The sequence below is a fragment of the Eubalaena glacialis genome, chromosome 6 (genome assembly GCF_028564815.1).
Source record: "Eubalaena glacialis isolate mEubGla1 chromosome 6, mEubGla1.1.hap2.+ XY, whole genome shotgun sequence".
Taxonomy (NCBI): domain Eukaryota; kingdom Metazoa; phylum Chordata; class Mammalia; order Artiodactyla; family Balaenidae; genus Eubalaena; species Eubalaena glacialis.
This window is the reverse complement of record NC_083721.1, coordinates 137,026,895-137,047,523: the sequence shown is the minus strand read 5'-3', so window position 1 is coordinate 137,047,523 and position 20,629 is coordinate 137,026,895.

Sequence of the window (20,629 nt, the reverse complement as noted above, 5' to 3'; positions counted from 1 at the left end):
AAAAGCATTGTTGTTGCCGGGGTTTTCCTCACTGCCGGCATGGTTCTGAGAAGAAAATGAGTTTTCTCCTAAGAAACCTTGGGTTTCCAGTTCCTTGTTGGAAGCTCACCCTGCTCTGCGCTATACCTAAAATGAAAGTCAACGTGAGCCCAAGCTTCGAAGTAAGGCCCTGATTATCCTTGCAAAACGAGAGGCGTGCAGCAGATCCATGAGGCCTTCATCGTTGTTCTGCTTTAGTTTCAAGGTAGTAAGCTTTTCACCACTCCTAGGGGCCTTGCTTCAGCACCCGTTTCAGTACCAGAACACTGCGTAGAACCAGGAAGCTCTGGTCCTGCGTGTATGCTGCGTGTCAACCTAGAAATTGGAGACTGATGGCTTAAAGCTTCTTTTCCCATTATGAAAGCTCCGTTCATGCGGCCTCGAAGCTACCTGAAAAGCATTGTTGTTGCCGGGATTTTCCTCACTGCCGGCATGGTTCTGAGAAGAAAATGAGTTTTCTCCTAAGAAACCTTTGGTTTCCAGTTCCTTGTTGGAAGCTCACCCTGCTCTGCTCTATACCTAATGTGAAAGTCAACGTGAGCCCAAGCTTCGAAGTAAGGCCCTGATTATCCTTGCAAAACGAGAGGCGTGCAGCAGCTCCATGAGGCCTTCATCGTTGTTCTGCTTTAGTTTCAAGGTAGTAAGCTCTTCAACACTCCTAGGGGACTTGCTTCCTCACCCGTTTCAGTACCAGAACACTGCGTAGAACCAGGAAGCTCTGCTCCTGCGTGTATGCTGCATGTCAACCTAGAAATTAGAGACCGATGGCACAAGGCTAGTTTTCCCATTATGAAAGCTCCGTTGATGCGGCCCCGAAGCTACCTGAAAAGCACTGTTGTTACCGTGCTTTTACTTACAGCCGGCATGGTTCATAGAAGAAAATGAGTTTTCTCGAAAGAAACCTTGTGCTTCCAGTTCCTAGTTGGAAGCTCACCCGGCTCTGCTCTATACCAAACGTGAAAGTCAATGTGAGCACTAGCCTCGAAGTAAGGCCCTGATTATCCTGGCAAAACGGGAGGCGTGCAGCAGCTCCATGAGGCCTTCATCGCTGTTCTGCTTTAGTTTCACGGTAGTAAGCTTTCCAACATTCCTAGGGACTTTGCTTAAGCAACCGTTTCGGTACCAGAACACTGCGTAGAGACAGTAAGCTCTGGTCCTGCGTGTATGCTGCGTGTCAACCTAGAAATTGCAGACTGATGGCATAAGGCTTCTTTTCCCATTATGAAAGCTCCGTTCATGCGGCCTCGAAGCTACCTGAAAAGCATGGTTGTTGCCGGGGTTTTCCTCACTGCCGGCATGGTTCTGAGAAGAAAATGAGTTTTCTCCTAAGTAACATTGGGTTTCCAGTTCCTTGTTGGAAGCTCACCCTGCTCTGCTCTACACCTAATGTGAAAGTCAACGTGAGCCCAAGCTTCGAAGTAAGGCCTTGATTATCCTGGCAAAACGAGAGGCGTGCAGCAGCTCCATGAGGCCTTCATCGTTGTTCTGCTTTAGTTTCAAGGTAGTAAGCTTTGCAACACTCCTAGGGGACTTGCTTCAGCACCCGTTTCAGTACCAGAACACTGCGTAGAACCAGGAAGCTCTGCTCCTGCGTGTATGCTGCGTGTCAACCTAGAAATTAGAGACCGATGGCACAAGGCTAGTTTTCCCATTATGAAAGCTCCGTTGATGCGGCCCCGAAGCTACCTGAAAAGCACTGTTGTTACCGTGCTTTTACTTACAGCCGGCATGGTTCATAGAAGAAAATGAGTTTTCTCGAAAGAAACCTTCTGCTTCCAGTTCCTAGTTGGAAGCTCACCCTGCTCTGCTCTATACCAAACGTGAAAGTCAATGTGAGCACTAGCCTCGAAGTAAGGCCCTGATTATCCTGGCAAAACGGGAGGCATGCAGCAGCTCCATGAGGACTTCATCGCTGTTCTGCTTTAGTTTCACGGTAGTAAGCTTTCCAAGACTCCTAGGGACTTTGCTTAAGCAACCGTTTCGGTACCAGAACACTGCGTAGAGACAGTAAGCTCTGGTCCTGCGTGTATGCTGCGTGTCAACCTAGAAATTGGAGACTGATGGCATAAGGCTTCTTTTCCCATTATGAAAGCTCCGTTCATGCGGCCTCGAAGCTACCTGAAAAGCATTGTTGTTGCCGGGGTTTTCCTCACTGCCGGCATGGTTCTGAGAAGAAAATGAGTTTTCTCCTAAGAAACCTTGGGTTTCCAGTTCCTTGTTGGAAGCTCACCCTGCTCTGCGCTATACCTAAAATGAAAGTCAACGTGAGCCCAAGCTTCGAAGTAAGGCCCTGATTATCCTTGCAAAACGAGAGGCGTGCAGCAGCTCCATGAGGCCTTCATCGTTGTTCTGCTTTAGTTTCAAGGTAGTAAGCTTTTCAACACTCCTAGGGGCCTTGCTTCAGCACCCGTTTCAGTACCAGAACACTGCGTAGAACCAGGAAGCTCTGGTCCTGCGTGTATGCTGCGTGTCAACCTAGAAATTGGAGACTGATGGCATAAAGCTTCTTTTCCCATTATGAAAGCTCCGTTCATGCGGCCTCGAAGCTACCTGAAAAGCATTGTTGTTGCCGGGGTTTTCCTCACTGCCGGCATGGTTCTGAGAAGAAAATGAGTTTTCTCCTAAGAAACCTTGGGTTTCCCGTTCCTTGTTGGAAGCTCAACCTGCTCTGCTCTATACCTAAAATGAAAGTCAACGTGAGCCCAAGCTTCGAAGTAAGGCCCTGATTATCCTTGCAAAACGAGAGGCGTGCAGCAGCTCCACGAGGCCTTCATCGTTGTTCTGCTTTAGTTTCAAGGTAGTAAGCTTTTCAACACTCCTAGGGGCCTTGCTTCAGCACCCGTTTCAGTCAGAACACTGCGTAGAACCAGGAAGCTCTGCTCCTGCGTGTATGCTGCGTGTCAACCTAGAAATTAGAGACTGATGGCACAAGGCTAGTTTTCCCATTATGAAAGCTCCGTTGATGCGGCCCCGAAGCTACCTGAAAAGCACTGTTGTTACCGTGCTTTTACTTACAGCCGGCATGGTTCATAGAAGAAAATGAGTTTTCTCGAAAGAAACCTTGTGCTTCCAGTTCCTAGTTGGAAGCTCACCCGGCTCTGCTCTATACCAAACGTGAAAGTCAATGTGAGCACTAGCCTCGAAGTAAGGCCCTGATTATCCTGGCAAAACGGGAGGCGTGCAGCAGCTCCATGAGGCCTTCATCGCTGTTCTGCTTTAGTTTCACGGTAGTAAGCTTTCCAACATTCCTAGGGACTTTGCTTAAGCAACCGTTTCGGTACCAGAACACTGCGTAGAGACAGTAAGCTCTGGTCCTGCGTGTATGCTGCGTGTCAACCTAGAAATTGGAGACTGATGGCATAAGGCTTCTTTTCCCATTATGAAAGCTCCGTTCATGCGGCCTCGAAGCTACCTGAAAAGCATGGTTGTTGCCGGGGTTTTCCTCACTGCCGGCATGGTTCTGAGAAGAAAATGAGTTTTCTCCTAAGTAACATTGGGTTTCCAGTTCCTTGTTGGAAGCTCACCCTGCTCTGCTCTACACCTAATGTGAAAGTCAACGTGAGCCCAAGCTTCGAAGTAAGGCCCTGATTATCCTGGCAAAACGAGAGGCGTGCAGCAGCTCCATGAGGCCTTCATCGTTGTTCTGCTTTAGTTTCAAGGTAGTAAGCTTTGCAACACTCCTAGGGGACTTGCTTCAGCACCCGTTTCAGTACCAGAACACTGCGTAGAACCAGGAAGCTCTGCTCCTGCGTGTATGCTGCGTGTCAACCTAGAAATTAGAGACCGATGGCACAAGGCTAGTTTTCCCATTATGAAAGCTCCGTTGATGCGGCCCCGAAGCTACCTGAAAAGCACTGTTGTTACCGTGCTTTTACTTACAGCCGGCATGGTTCATAGAAGAAAATGAGTTTTCTCGAAAGAAACCTTCTGCTTCCAGTTCCTAGTTGGAAGCTCACCCTGCTCTGCTCTATACCAAACATGAAAGTCAATGTGAGCACTAGCCTCGAAGTAAGGCCCTGATTATCCTGGCAAAACGGGAGGCGTGCAGCAGCTCCATGAGGCCTTCATCGCTGTTCTGCTTTAGTTTCACGGTAGTAAGCTTTCCAAGACTCCTAGGGACTTTGCTTAAGCAACCGTTTCGGTACCAGAACACTGCGTAGAGACAGTAAGCTCTGGTCCTGCGTGTATGCTGCGTGTCAACCTAGAAATTGGAGACTGATGGCATAAGGCTTCTTTTCCCATTATGAAAGCTCCGTTCATGCGGCCTCGAAGCTACCTGAAAAGCATTGTTGTTGCCGGGGTTTTCCTCACTGCCGGCATGGTTCTGAGAAGAAAATGAGTTTTCTCCTAAGAAACCTTTGGTTTCCAGTTCCTTGTTGGAAGCTCACCCTGCTCTGCTCTATACCTAATGTGAAAGTCAACGTGAGCCCAAGCTTCGAAGTAAGGCCCTGATTATCCTTGCAAAACGAGAGGCGTGCAGCAGCTCCATGAGGCCTTCATCGTTGTTCTGCTTTAGTTTCAAGGTAGTAAGCTCTTCAACACTCCTAGGGGACTTGCTTCCTCACCCGTTTCAGTACCAGAACACTGCGTAGAACCAGGAAGCTCTGCTCCTGCGTGTATGCTGCGTGTCAACCTAGAAATTAGAGACCGATGGCACAAGGCTAGTTTTCCCATTATGAAAGCTCCGTTGATGCGGCCCCGAAGCTACCTGAAAAGCACTGTTGTTACCGTGCTTTTACTTACAGCCGGCATGGTTCATAGAAGAAAATGAGTTTTCTCGAAAGAAACCTTGTGCTTCCAGTTCCTAGTTGGAAGCTCACCCGGCTCTGCTCTATACCAAACGTGAAAGTCAATGTGAGCACTAGCCTCGAAGTAAGGCCCTGATTATCCTGGCAAAACGGGAGGCGTGCAGCAGCTCCATGAGGCCTTCATCGCTGTTCTGCTTTAGTTTCACGGTAGTAAGCTTTCCAACATTCCTAGGGACTTTGCTTAAGCAACCGTTTCGGTACCAGAACACTGCGTAGAGACAGTAAGCTCTGGTCCTGCGTGTATGCTGCGTGTCAACCTAGAAATTGCAGACTGATGGCATAAGGCTTCTTTTCCCATTATGAAAGCTCCGTTCATGCGGCCTCGAAGCTACCTGAAAAGCATGGTTGTTGCCGGGGTTTTCCTCACTGCCGGCATGGTTCTGAGAAGAAAATGAGTTTTCTCCTAAGTAACATTGGGTTTCCAGTTCCTTGTTGGAAGCTCACCCTGCTCTGCTCTACACCTAATGTGAAAGTCAACGTGAGCCCAAGCTTCGAAGTAAGGCCCTGATTATCCTGGCAAAACGAGAGGCGTGCAGCAGCTCCATGAGGCTTTCATCGTTGTTCTGCTTTAGTTTCAAGGTAGTAAGCTTTGCAACACTCCTAGGGGCCTTGCTTCAGCACCCGTTTCAGTACCAGAACACTGCGTAGAACCAGGAAGCTCTGCTCCTGCGTGTATGCTGCGTGTCAACCTAGAAATTAGAGACCGATGGCACAAGGCTAGTTTTCCCATTATGAAAGCTCCGTTGATGCGGCCCCGAAGCTACCTGAAAAGCACTGTTGTTACCGTGCTTTTACTTACAGCCGGCATGGTTCATAGAAGAAAATGAGTTTTCTCGAAAGAAACCTTGTGCTTCCAGTTCCTAGTTGGAAGCTCACCCTGCTCTGCTCTATACCAAACGTGAAAGTCAATGTGAGCACTAGCCTCGAAGTAAGGCCCTGATTATCCTGGCAAAACGGGAGGCATGCAGCAGCTCCATGAGGCCTTCATCGCTGTTCTGCTTTAGTTTCACGGTAGTAAGCTTTCCAAGACTCCTAGGGACTTTGCTTAAGCAACCGTTTCGGTACCAGAACACTGCGTAGAGACAGTAAGCTCTGGTCCTGCGTGTATGCTGCGTGTCAACCTAGAAATTGGAGACTGATGGCATAAGGCTTCTTTTCCCATTATGAAAGCTCCGTTCATGCGGCCTCGAAGCTACCTGAAAAGCATTGTTGTTGCCGGGGTTTTCCTCACTGCCGGCATGGTTCTGAGAAGAAAATGAGTTTTCTCCTAAGAAACCTTGGGTTTCCAGTTCCTTGTTGGAAGCTCACCCTGCTCTGCGCTATACCTAAAATGAAAGTCAACGTGAGCCCAAGCTTCGAAGTAAGGCCCTGATTATCCTTGCAAAACGAGAGGCGTGCAGCAGCTCCATGAGGCCTTCATCGTTGTTCTGCTTTAGTTTCAAGGTAGTAAGCTTTGCAACACTCCTAGGGGCCTTGCTTCAGCACCCGTTTCAGTACCAGAACACTGCGTAGAACCAGGAAGCTCTGCTCCTGCGTGTATGCTGCGTGTCAACCTAGAAATTAGAGACTGATGGCACAAGGCTAGTTTTCCCATTATGAAAGCTCCGTTGATGCGGCCCCGAAGCTACCTGAAAAGCACTGTTGTTACCGTGCTTTTACTTACAGCCGGCATGGTTCATAGAAGAAAATGAGTTTTCTCGAAAGAAACCTTGTGCTTCCAGTTCCTAGTTGGAAGCTCACCCTGCTCTGCTCTATACCAAACGTGAAAGTCAATGTGAGCACTAGCCTCGAAGTAAGGCCCTGATTATCCTGGCAAAACGGGAGGCGTGCAGCAGCTCCATGAGGCCTTCATCGCTGTTCTGCTTTAGTTTCACGGTAGTAAGCTTTCCAACATTCCTAGGGACTTTGCTTAAGCAACCGTTTCAGTACCAGAACACTGCGTAGAGACAGTAAGCTCTGGTCCTGCGTGTATGCTGCGTGTCAACCTAGAAATTGGAGACTGATGGCATAAGGCTTCTTTTCCCATTATGAAAGCTCCGTTCATGCGGCCTCGAAGCTACCTGAAAAGCATTGTTGTTGCCGGGGTTTTCCTCACTGCCGGCATGGTTCTGAGAAGAAAATGAGTTTTCTCCTAAGAAACCTTGGGTTTCCAGTTCCTTGTTGGAAGCTCACCCTGCTTTGCGCTATACCTAAAATGAAAGTCAACGTGAGCCCAAGCTTCGAAGTAAGGCCCTGATTATCCTTGCAAAACGAGAGGCGTGCAGCAGCTCCATGAGGCCTTCATCGTTGTTCTGCTTTAGTTTCAAGGTAGTAAGCTTTTCAACACTCCTAGGGGCCTTGCTTCAGCACCCGTTTCAGTACCAGAACACTGCGTAGAACCAGGAAGCTCTGGTCCTGCGTGTATGCTGCGTGTCAACCTAGAAATTGGAGACTGATGGCATAAAGCTTCTTTTCCCATTATGAAAGCTCCGTTCATGCGGCCTCGAAGCTACCTGAAAAGCATTGTTGTTGCCGGGGTTTTCCTCACTGCCGGCATGGTTCTGAGAAGAAAATGAGTTTTCTCCTAAGAAACCTTGGGTTTCCCGTTCCTTGTTGGAAGCTCAACCTGCTCTGCTCTATACCTAAAATGAAAGTCAACGTGAGCCCAAGCTTCGAAGTAAGGCCCTGATTATCCTTGCAAAACGAGAGGCGTGCAGCAGCTCCATGAGGCCTTCATCGTTGTTCTGCTTTAGTTTCAAGGTAGTAAGCTTTGCAACACTCCTAGGGGCCTTGCTTCAGCACCCGTTTCAGTCAGAACACTGCGTAGAACCAGGAAGCTCTGCTCCTGCGTGTATGCTGCGTGTCAACCTAGAAATTAGAGACTGATGGCACAAGGCTAGTTTTCCCATTATGAAAGCTCCGTTGATGCGGCCCCGAAGCTACCTGAAAAGCACTGTTGTTGCCGGGGTTTTCCTCACTGCAGGCATGGTTCTGAGAAGAAAATGAGTTTTCTCCTAAGAAACCTTGGGTTTCCAGTTCCTTGTTGGAAGCTCACCCTGCTCTGCTCTATACCTAATGTGAAAGTCAACGTGAGCCCAAGCTTCGAAGTAAGGCCCTGATTATCCTTGCAAAACGAGAGGCGTGCAGCAGCTCCATGAGGCCTTCATCGTTGTTCTGCTTTAGTTTCAAGGTAGTAAGCTTTGCAACACTCCTAGGGGACTTGCTTCCTCACCCGTTTCAATACCGGAACACTGCGTAGAACCAGGAAGCTCTGCTCCTGCGTGTATGCTGCGTGTCAACCTAGAAATTAGAGACCGATGGCACAAGGCTAGTTTTCCCATTATGAAAGCTCCGTTGATGCGGCCCCGAAGCTACCTGAAAAGCACTGTTGTTACCGTGCTTTTACTTACAGCCGGCATGGTTCATAGAAGAAAATGAGTTTTCTCGAAAGAAACCTTGTGCTTCCAGTTCCTAGTTGGAAGCTCACCCGGCTCTGCTCTATACCAAACGTGAAAGTCAATGTGAGCACTAGCCTCGAAGTAAGGCCCTGATTATCCTGGCAAAACGGGAGGCGTGCAGCAGCTCCATGAGGCCTTCATCGCTGTTCTGCTTTAGTTTCACGGTAGTAAGCTTTCCAACATTCCTAGGGACTTTGCTTAAGCAACCGTTTCGGTACCAGAACACTGCGTAGAGACAGTAAGCTCTGGTCCTGCGTGTATGCTGCGTGTCAACCTAGAAATTGCAGACTGATGGCATAAGGCTTCTTTTCCCATTATGAAAGCTCCGTTCATGCGGCCTCGAAGCTACCTGAAAAGCATGGTTGTTGCCGGGGTTTTCCTCACTGCCGGCATGGTTCTGAGAAGAAAATGAGTTTTCTCCTAAGTAACATTGGGTTTCCAGTTCCTTGTTGGAAGCTCACCCTGCTCTGCTCTACACCTAATGTGAAAGTCAACGTGAGCCCAAGCTTCGAAGTAAGGCCCTGATTATCCTGGCAAAACGAGAGGCGTGCAGCAGCTCCATGAGGCCTTCATCGTTGTTCTGCTTTAGTTTCAAGGTAGTAAGCTTTGCAACACTCCTAGGGGACTTGCTTCAGCACCCGTTTCAGTACCAGAACACTGCGTAGAACCAGGAAGCTCTGCTCCTGCGTGTATGCTGCGTGTCAACCTAGAAATTAGAGACCGATGGCACAAGGCTAGTTTTCCCATTATGAAAGCTCCGTTGATGCGGCCCCGAAGCTACCTGAAAAGCACTGTTGTTACCGTGCTTTTACTTACAGCCGGCATGGTTCATAGAAGAAAATGAGTTTTCTCGAAAGAAACCTTGTGCTTCCAGTTCCTAGTTGGAAGCTCACCCTGCTCTGCGCTATACCTAAAATGAAAGTCAACGTGAGCCCAAGCTTCGAAGTAAGGCCCTGATTATCCTTGCAAAACGAGAGGCGTGCAGCAGCTCCATGAGGCCTTCATCGTTGTTCTGCTTTAGTTTCAAGGTAGTAAGCTTTTCAACACTCCTAGGGGCCTTGCTTCAGCACCCGTTTCAGTACCAGAACACTGCGTAGAACCAGGAAGCTCTGGTCCTGCGTGTATGCTGCGTGTCAACCTAGAAATTGGAGACTGATGGCATAAAGCTTCTTTTCCCATTATGAAAGCTCCGTTCATGCGGCCTCGAAGCTACCTGAAAAGCATTGTTGTTGCCGGGGTTTTCCTCACTGCCGGCATGGTTCTGAGAAGAAAATGAGTTTTCTCCTAAGAAACCTTGGGTTTCCCGTTCCTTGTTGGAAGCTCAACCTGCTCTGCTCTATACCTAAAATGAAAGTCAACGTGAGCCCAAGCTTCGAAGTAAGGCCCTGATTATCCTTGCAAAACGAGAGGCGTGCAGCAGCTCCATGAGGCCTTCATCGTTGTTCTGCTTTAGTTTCAAGGTAGTAAGCTTTTCAACACTCCTAGGGGCCTTGCTTCAGCACCCGTTTCAGTCAGAACACTGCGTAGAACCAGGAAGCTCTGCTCCTGCGTGTATGCTGCGTGTCAACCTAGAAATTAGAGACTGATGGCACAAGGCTAGTTTTCCCATTATGAAAGCTCCGTTGATGCGGCCCCGAAGCTACCTGAAAAGCACTGTTGTTACCGTGCTTTTACTTACAGCCGGCATGGTTCATAGAAGAAAATGAGTTTTCTCGAAAGAAACCTTGTGCTTCCAGTTCCTAGTTGGAAGCTCACCCGGCTCTGCTCTATACCAAACGTGAAAGTCAATGTGAGCACTAGCCTCGAAGTAAGGCCCTGATTATCCTGGCAAAACGGGAGGCGTGCAGCAGCTCCATGAGGCCTTCATCGCTGTTCTGCTTTAGTTTCACGGTAGTAAGCTTTCCAACATTCCTAGGGACTTTGCTTAAGCAACCGTTTCAGTACCAGAACACTGCGTAGAGACAGTAAGCTCTGGTCCTGCGTGTATGCTGCGTGTCAACCTAGAAATTGGAGACTGATGGCATAAGGCTTCTTTTCCCATTATGAAAGCTCCGTTCATGCGGCCTCGAAGCTACCTGAAAAGCATTGTTGTTGCCGGGGTTTTCCTCACTGCCGGCATGGTTCTGAGAAGAAAATGAGTTTTCTCCTAAGAAACCTTGGGTTTCCCGTTCCTTGTTGGAAGCTCAACCTGCTCTGCTCTATACCTAAAATGAAAGTCAACGTGAGCCCAAGCTTCGAAGTAAGGCCCTGATTATCCTTGCAAAACGAGAGGCGTGCAGCAGCTCCATGAGGCCTTCATCGTTGTTCTGCTTTAGTTTCAAGGTAGTAAGCTTTGCAACACTCCTAGGGGCCTTGCTTCAGCACCCGTTTCAGTACCAGAACACTGCGTAGAACCAGGAAGCTCTGGTCCTGCGTGTATGCTGCGTGTCAACCTAGAAATTAGAGACTGATGGCACAAGGCTAGTTTTCCCATTATGAAAGCTCCGTTGATGCGGCCCCGAAGCTACCTGAAAAGCACTGTTGTTGCCGGGGTTTTCCTCACTGCAGGCATGGTTCTGAGAAGAAAATGAGTTTTCTCCTAAGAAACCTTGGGTTTCCAGTTCCTTGTTGGAAGCTCACCCTGCTCTGCTCTATACCTAATGTGAAAGTCAACGTGAGCCCAAGCTTCGAAGTAAGGCCCTGATTATCCTGGCAAAACGAGAGGCGTGCAGCAGCTCCATGAGGCCTTCATCGTTGTTCTGCTTTAGTTTCAAGGTAGTAAGCTTTGCAACACTCCTAGGGGACTTGCTTCCTCACCCGTTTCAGTACCGGAACACTGCGTAGAACCAGGAAGCTCTGCTCCTGCGTGTATGCTGCGTGTCAACCTAGAAATTAGAGACCGATGGCACAAGGCTAGTTTTCCCATTATGAAAGCTCCGTTGATGCGGCCCCGAAGCTACCTGAAAAGCACTGTTGTTACCGTGCTTTTACTTACAGCCGGCATGGTTCATAGAAGAAAATGAGTTTTCTCGAAAGAAACCTTGTGCTTCCAGTTCCTAGTTGGAAGCTCACCCGGCTCTGCTCTATACCAAACGTGAAAGTCAATGTGAGCACTAGCCTCGAAGTAAGGCCCTGATTATCCTGGCAAAACGGGAGGCGTGCAGCAGCTCCATGAGGCCTTCATCGCTGTTCTGCTTTAGTTTCACGGTAGTAAGCTTTCCAACATTCCTAGGGACTTTGCTTAAGCAACCGTTTCGGTACCAGAACACTGCGTAGAGACAGTAAGCTCTGGTCCTGCGTGTATGCTGCGTGTCAACCTAGAAATTGCAGACTGATGGCATAAGGCTTCTTTTCCCATTATGAAAGCTCCGTTCATGCGGCCTCGAAGCTACCTGAAAAGCATGGTTGTTGCCGGGGTTTTCCTCACTGCCGGCATGGTTCTGAGAAGAAAATGAGTTTTCTCCTAAGTAACATTGGGTTTCCAGTTCCTTGTTGGAAGCTCACCCTGCTCTGCGCTATACCTAAAATGAAAGTCAACGTGAGCCCAAGCTTCGAAGTAAGGCCCTGATTATCCTGGCAAAACGAGAGGCGTGCAGCAGCTCCATGAGGCCTTCATCGTTGTTCTGCTTTAGTTTCAAGGTAGTAAGCTTTTCAACACTCCTAGGGGCCTTGCTTCAGCACCCGTTTCAGTACCAGAACACTGCGTAGAACCAGGAAGCTCTGGTCCTGCGTGTATGCTGCGTGTCAACCTAGAAATTGGAGACTGATGGCATAAAGCTTCTTTTCCCATTATGAAAGCTCCGTTCATGCGGCCTCGAAGCTACCTGAAAAGCATTGTTGTTGCCGGGGTTTTCCTCACTGCCGGCATGGTTCTGAGAAGAAAATGAGTTTTCTCCTAAGAAACCTTGGGTTTCCCGTTCCTTGTTGGAAGCTCAACCTGCTCTGCTCTATACCTAAAATGAAAGTCAACGTGAGCCCAAGCTTCGAAGTAAGGCCCTGATTATCCTTGCAAAACGAGAGGCGTGCAGCAGCTCCATGAGGCCTTCATCGTTGTTCTGCTTTAGTTTCAAGGTAGTAAGCTTTTCAACACTCCTAGGGGCCTTGCTTCAGCACCCGTTTCAGTCAGAACACTGCGTAGAACCAGGAAGCTCTGCTCCTGCGTGTATGCTGCGTGTCAACCTAGAAATTAGAGACTGATGGCACAAGGCTAGTTTTCCCATTATGAAAGCTCCGTTGATGCGGCCCCGAAGCTACCTGAAAAGCACTGTTGTTACCGTGCTTTTACTTACAGCCGGCATGGTTCATAGAAGAAAATGAGTTTTCTCGAAAGAAACCTTGTGCTTCCAGTTCCTAGTTGGAAGCTCACCCTGCTCTGCTCTATACCAAACGTGAAAGTCAATGTGAGCACTAGCCTCGAAGTAAGGCCCTGATTATCCTGGCAAAACGGGAGGCGTGCAGCAGCTCCATGAGGCCTTCATCGCTGTTCTGCTTTAGTTTCACGGTAGTAAGCTTTCCAACATTCCTAGGGACTTTGCTTAAGCAACCGTTTCGGTACCAGAACACTGCGTAGAGACAGTAAGCTCTGGTCCTGCGTGTATGCTGCGTGTCAACCTAGAAATTGGAGACTGATGGCATAAGGCTTCTTTTCCCATTATGAAAGCTCCGTTCATGCGGCCTCGAAGCTACCTGAAAAGCATTGTTGTTGCCGGGGTTTTCCTCACTGCCGGCATGGTTCTGAGAAGAAAATGAGTTTTCTCCTAAGAAACCTTGGGTTTCCAGTTCCTTGTTGGAAGCTCACCCTGCTCTGCGCTATACCTAAAATGAAAGTCAACGTGAGCCCAAGCTTCGAAGTAAGGCCCTGATTATCCTTGCAAAACGAGAGGCGTGCAGCAGCTCCATGAGGCCTTCATCGTTGTTCTGCTTTAGTTTCAAGGTAGTAAGCTTTTCAACACTCCTAGGGGCCTTGCTTCAGCACCCGTTTCAGTACCAGAACACTGCGTAGAACCAGGAAGCTCTGGTCCTGCGTGTATGCTGCGTGTCAACCTAGAAATTGGAGACTGATGGCATAAAGCTTCTTTTCCCATTATGAAAGCTCCGTTCATGCGGCCTCGAAGCTACCTGAAAAGCATTGTTGTTGCCGGGGTTTTCCTCACTGCCGGCATGGTTCTGAGAAGAAAATGAGTTTTCTCCTAAGAAACCTTGGGTTTCCCGTTCCTTGTTGGAAGCTCAACCTGCTCTGCTCTATACCTAAAATGAAAGTCAACGTGAGCCCAAGCTTCGAAGTAAGGCCCTGATTATCCTTGCAAAACGAGAGGCGTGCAGCAGCTCCATGAGGCCTTCATCGTTGTTCTGCTTTAGTTTCAAGGTAGTAAGCTTTTCAACACTCCTAGGGGCCTTGCTTCAGCACCCGTTTCAGTCAGAACACTGCGTAGAACCAGGAAGCTCTGCTCCTGCGTGTATGCTGCGTGTCAACCTAGAAATTAGAGACTGATGGCACAAGGCTAGTTTTCCCATTATGAAAGCTCCGTTGATGCGGCCCCGAAGCTACCTGAAAAGCACTGTTGTTACCGTGCTTTTACTTACAGCCGGCATGGTTCATAGAAGAAAATGAGTTTTCTCGAAAGAAACCTTGTGCTTCCAGTTCCTAGTTGGAAGCTCACCCTGCTCTGCTCTATACCAAACGTGAAAGTCAATGTGAGCACTAGCCTCGAAGTAAGGCCCTGATTATCCTGGCAAAACGGGAGGCGTGCAGCAGCTCCATGAGGCCTTCATCGCTGTTCTGCTTTAGTTTCACGGTAGTAAGCTTTCCAACATTCCTAGGGACTTTGCTTAAGCAACCGTTTCGGTACCAGAACACTGCGTAGAGACAGTAAGCTCTGGTCCTGCGTGTATGCTGCGTGTCAACCTAGAAATTGGAGACTGATGGCATAAGGCTTCTTTTCCCATTATGAAAGCTCCGTTTATGCGGCCTCAAAGCTACCTGAAAAGCATTGTTGTTGCCGGGGTTTTCCTCACTGCAGGCATGGTTCTGAGAAGAAAATGAGTTTTCTCCTAAGAAACCTTGGGTTTCCAGTTCCTTGTTGGAAGCTCACCCTGCTCTGCTCTATACCTAATGTGAAAGTCAACGTGAGCCCAAGCTTCGAAGTAAGGCCCTGATTATCCTTGCAAAACGAGAGGCGTGCAGCAGCTCCATGAGGCCTTCATCGTTGTTCTGCTTTAGTTTCAAGGTAGTAAGCTTTTCAACACTCCTAGGGGCCTTGCTTCAGCACCCGTTTCAGTACCAGAACACTGCGTAGAACCAGGAAGCTCTGGTCCTGCGTGTATGCTGCGTGTCAACCTAGAAATTGGAGACTGATGGCATAAAGCTTCTTTTCCCATTATGAAAGCTCCGTTCATGCGGCCTCGAAGCTACCTGAAAAGCATTGTTGTTGCCGGGGTTTTCCTCACTGCCGGCATGGTTCTGAGAAGAAAATGAGTTTTCTCCTAAGAAACCTTGGGTTTCCCGTTCCTTGTTGGAAGCTCAACCTGCTCTGCTCTATACCTAAAATGAAAGTCAACGTGAGCCCAAGCTTCGAAGTAAGGCCCTGATTATCCTTGCAAAACGAGAGGCGTGCAGCAGCTCCATGAGGCCTTCATCGTTGTTCTGCTTTAGTTTCAAGGTAGTAAGCTTTTCAACACTCCTAGGGGCCTTGCTTCAGCACCCGTTTCAGTCAGAACACTGCGTAGAACCAGGAAGCTCTGCTCCTGCGTGTATGCTGCGTGTCAACCTAGAAATTAGAGACTGATGGCACAAGGCTAGTTTTCCCATTATGAAAGCTCCGTTGATGCGGCCCCGAAGCTACCTGAAAAGCACTGTTGTTACCGTGCTTTTACTTACAGCCGGCATGGTTCATAGAAGAAAATGAGTTTTCTCGAAAGAAACCTTGTGCTTCCAGTTCCTAGTTGGAAGCTCACCCGGCTCTGCTCTATACCAAACGTGAAAGTCAATGTGAGCACTAGCCTCGAAGTAAGGCCCTGATTATCCTGGCAAAACGGGAGGCGTGCAGCAGCTCCATGAGGCCTTCATCGCTGTTCTGCTTTAGTTTCACGGTAGTAAGCTTTCCAACATTCCTAGGGACTTTGCTTAAGCAACCGTTTCAGTACCAGAACACTGCGTAGAGACAGTAAGCTCTGGTCCTGCGTGTATGCTGCGTGTCAACCTAGAAATTGGAGACTGATGGCATAAGGCTTCTTTTCCCATTATGAAAGCTCCGTTCATGCGGCCTCGAAGCTACCTGAAAAGCATTGTTGTTGCCGGGGTTTTCCTCACTGCCGGCATGGTTCTGAGAAGAAAATGAGTTTTCTCCTAAGAAACCTTGGGTTTCCCGTTCCTTGTTGGAAGCTCAACCTGCTCTGCTCTATACCTAAAATGAAAGTCAACGTGAGCCCAAGCTTCGAAGTAAGGCCCTGATTATCCTTGCAAAACGAGAGGCGTGCAGCAGCTCCATGAGGCCTTCATCGTTGTTCTGCTTTAGTTTCAAGGTAGTAAGCTTTGCAACACTCCTAGGGGCCTTGCTTCAGCACCCGTTTCAGTCAGAACACTGCGTAGAACCAGGAAGCTCTGCTCCTGCGTGTATGCTGCGTGTCAACCTAGAAATTAGAGACTGATGGCACAAGGCTAGTTTTCCCATTATGAAAGCTCCGTTGATGCGGCCCCGAAGCTACCTGAAAAGCACTGTTGTTGCCGGGGTTTTCCTCACTGCAGGCATGGTTCTGAGAAGAAAATGAGTTTTCTCCTAAGAAACCTTGGGTTTCCAGTTCCTTGTTGGAAGCTCACCCTGCTCTGCTCTATACCTAATGTGAAAGTCAACGTGAGCCCAAGCTTCGAAGTAAGGCCCTGATTATCCTTGCAAAACGAGAGGCGTGCAGCAGCTCCATGAGGCCTTCATCGTTGTTCTGCTTTAGTTTCAAGGTAGTAAGCTTTTCAACACTCCTAGGGGCATTGCTTCAGCACCCGTTTCAGTCAGAACACTGCGTAGAACCAGGAAGCTCTGCTCCTGCGTGTATGCTGCGTGTCAACCTAGAAATTAGAGACTGATGGCACAAGGCTAGTTTTCCCATTATGAAAGCTCCGTTGATGCGGCCCCGAAGCTACCTGAAAAGCACTGTTGTTACCGTGCTTTTACTTACAGCCGGCATGGTTCATAGAAGAAAATGAGTTTTCTCGAAAGAAACCTTGTGCTTCCAGTTCCTAGTTGGAAGCTCACCCTGCTCTGCTCTATACCAAACGTGAAAGTCAATGTGAGCACTAGCCTCGAAGTAAGGCCCTGATTATCCTGGCAAAACGGGAGGCGTGCAGCAGCTCCATGAGGCCTTCATCGCTGTTCTGCTTTAGTTTCACGGTAGTAAGCTTTCCAACATTCCTAGGGACTTTGCTTAAGCAACCGTTTCAGTACCAGAACACTGCGTAGAGACAGTAAGCTCTGGTCCTGCGTGTATGCTGCGTGTCAACCTAGAAATTGGAGACTGATGGCATAAGGCTTCTTTTCCCATTATGAAAGCTCCGTTCATGCGGCCTCGAAGCTACCTGAAAAGCATTGTTGTTGCCGGGGTTTTCCTCACTGCCGGCATGGTTCTGAGAAGAAAATGAGTTTTCTCCTAAGAAACCTTGGGTTTCCAGTTCCTTGTTGGAAGCTCACCCTGCTCTGCGCTATACCTAAAATGAAAGTCAACGTGAGCCCAAGCTTCGAAGTAAGGCCCTGATTATCCTTGCAAAACGAGAGGCGTGCAGCAGCTCCATGAGGCCTTCATCGTTGTTCTGCTTTAGTTTCAAGGTAGTAAGCTTTTCAACACTCCTAGGGGCCTTGCTTCAGCACCCGTTTCAGTACCAGAACACTGCGTAGAACCAGGAAGCTCTGGTCCTGCGTGTATGCTGCGTGTCAACCTAGAAATTGGAGACTGATGGCATAAAGCTTCTTTTCCCATTATGAAAGCTCCGTTCATGCGGCCTCGAAGCTACCTGAAAAGCATTGTTGTTGCCGGGGTTTTCCTCACTGCCGGCATGGTTCTGAGAAGAAAATGAGTTTTCTCCTAAGAAACCTTGGGTTTCCCGTTCCTTGTTGGAAGCTCAACCTGCTCTGCTCTATACCTAAAATGAAAGTCAACGTGAGCCCAAGCTTCGAAGTAAGGCCCTGATTATCCTTGCAAAACGAGAGGCGTGCAGCAGCTCCATGAGGCCTTCATCGTTGTTCTGCTTTAGTTTCAAGGTAGTAAGCTTTGCAACACTCCTAGGGGCCTTGCTTCAGCACCCGTTTCAGTCAGAACACTGCGTAGAACCAGGAAGCTCTGCTCCTGCGTGTATGCTGCGTGTCAACCTAGAAATTAGAGACTGATGGCACAAGGCTAGTTTTCCCATTATGAAAGCTCCGTTGATGCGGCCCCGAAGCTACCTGAAAAGCACTGTTGTTGCCGGGGTTTTCCTCACTGCAGGCATGGTTCTGAGAAGAAAATGAGTTTTCTCCTAAGAAACCTTGGGTTTCCAGTTCCTTGTTGGAAGCTCACCCTGCTCTGCTCTATACCTAATGTGAAAGTCAACGTGAGCCCAAGCTTCGAAGTAAGGCCCTGATTATCCTTGCAAAACGAGAGGCGTGCAGCAGCTCCATGAGGCCTTCATCGTTGTTCTGCTTTAGTTTCAAGGTAGTAAGCTTTTCAACACTCCTAGGGGCCTTGCTTCAGCACCCGTTTCAGTCAGAACACTGCGTAGAACCAGGAAGCTCTGCTCCTGCGTGTATGCTGCGTGTCAACCTAGAAATTAGAGACTGATGGCACAAGGCTAGTTTTCCCATTATGAAAGCTCCGTTGATGCGGCCCCGAAGCTACCTGAAAAGCACTGTTGTTACCGTGCTTTTACTTACAGCCGGCATGGTTCATAGAAGAAAATGAGTTTTCTCGAAAGAAACCTTGTGCTTCCAGTTCCTAGTTGGAAGCTCACCCTGCTCTGCTCTATACCAAACGTGAAAGTCAATGTGAGCACTAGCCTCGAAGTAAGGCCCTGATTATCCTGGCAAAACGGGAGGCGTGCAGCAGCTCCATGAGGCCTTCATCGCTGTTCTGCTTTAGTTTCACGGTAGTAAGCTTTCCAACATTCCTAGGGACTTTGCTTAAGCAACCGTTTCGGTACCAGAACACTGCGTAGAGACAGTAAGCTCTGGTCCTGCGTGTATGCTGCGTGTCAACCTAGAAATTGGAGACTGATGGCATAAGGCTTCTTTTCCCATTATGAAAGCTCCGTTTATGCGGCCTCAAAGCTACCTGAAAAGCATTGTTGTTGCCGGGGTTTTCCTCACTGCAGGCATGGTTCTGAGAAGAAAATGAGTTTTCTCCTAAGAAACCTTGGGTTTCCAGTTCCTTGTTGGAAGCTCACCCTGCTCTGCTCTATACCTAATGTGAAAGTCAACGTGAGCCCAAGCTTCGAAGTAAGGCCCTGATTATCCTTGCAAAACGAGAGGCGTGCAGCAGCTCCATGAGGCCTTCATCGTTGTTCTGCTTTAGTTTCAAGGTAGTAAGCTTTGCAACACTCCTAGGGGACTTGCTTCCTCACCCGTTTCAGTACCGGAACACTGCGTAGAACCAGGAAGCTCTGCTCCTGCGTGTATGCTGCGTGTCAACCTAGAAATTAGAGACCGATGGCACAAGGCTAGTTTTCCCATTATGAAAGCTCCGTTGATGCGGCCCCGAAGCTACCTGAAAAGCACTGTTGTTACCGTGCTTTTACTTACAGCCGGCATGGTTCATAGAAGAAAATGAGTTTTCTCGAAAGAAACCTTCTGCTTCCAGTTCCTAGTTGGAAGCTCACCCGGCTCTGCTCTATACCAAACGTGAAAGTCAATGTGAGCACTAGCCTCGAAGTAAGGCCCTGATTATCCTGGCAAAACGGGAGGCGTGCAGCAGCTCCATGAGGCCTTCATCGCTGTTCTGATTTAGTTTCACGGTAGTAAGCTTTCCAACATTCCTAGGGACTTTGCTTAAGCAACCGTTTCGGTACCAGAACACTGCGTAGAGACAGTAAGCTCTGGTCCTGCGTGTATGCTGCGTGTCAACCTAGAAATTGCAGACTGATGGCATAAGGCTTCTTTTCCCATTATGAAAGCTCCGTTCATGCGGCCTCGAAGCTACCTGAAAAGCATGGTTGTTGCCGGGGTTTTCCTCACTGCCGGCATGGTTCTGAGAAGAAAATGAGTTTTCTCCTAAGTAACATTGGGTTTCCAGTTCCTTGTTGGAAACTCAACCTGCTCTGCTCTATACCTAAAATGAAAGTCAACGTGAGCCCAAGCTTCGAAGTAAGGCCCTGATTATCCTTGCAAAACGAGAGGCGTGCAGCAGCTCCATGAGGCCTTCATCGTTGTTCTGCTTTAGTTTCAAGGTAGTAAGCTTTTCAACACTCCTAGGGGCCTTGCTTCAGCACCCGTTTCAGTCAGAACACTGCGTAGAACCAGGAAGCTCTGCTCCTGCGTGTATGCTGCGTGTCAACCTAGAAATTAGAGACTGATGGCACAAGGCTAGTTTTCCCATTATGAAAGCTCCGTTGATGCGGCCCCGAAGCTACCTGAAAAGCACTGTTGTTACCGTGCTTTTACTTACAGCCGGCATGGTTCATAGAAGAAAATGAGTTTTCTCGAAAGAAACCTTGTGCTTCCAGTTCCTAGTTGGAAGCTCACCCTGCTCTGCTCTATACCAAACGTGAAAGTCAATGTGAGCACTAGCCTCGAAGTAAGGCCCTGATTATCCTGGCAAAACGGGAGGCGTGCAGCAGCTCCATGAGGCCTTCATCGCTGTTCTGCTTTAGTTTCACGGTAGTAAGCTTTCCAACATTCCTAGGGACTTTGCTTAAGCAACCGTTTCGGTACCAGAACACTGCGTAGAGACAGTAAGCTCTGGTCCTGCGTGTATGCTGCGTGTCAACCTAGAAATTGGAGACTGATGGCATAAGGCTTCTTTTCCCATTATGAAAGCTCCGTTCATGCGGCCTCGAAGCTACCTGAAAAGCATTGTTGTTGCCGGGGTTTTCCTCACTGCCGGCATGGTTCTGAGAAGAAAATGAGTTTTCTCCTAAGAAACCTTGGGTTTCCAGTTCCTTGTTGGAAGCTCACCCTGCTCTGCGCTATACCTAAAATGAAAGTCAACGTGAGCCCAAGCTTCGAAGTAAGGCCCTGATTATCCTTGCAAAACGAGAGGCGTGCAGCAGCTCCATGAGGCCTTCATCGTTGTTCTGCTTTAGTTTCAAGGTAGTAAGCTTTTCAACACTCCTAGGGGCCTTGCTTCAGCACCCGTTTCAGTACCAGAACACTGCGTAGAACCAGGAAGCTCTGGTCCTGCGTGTATGCTGCG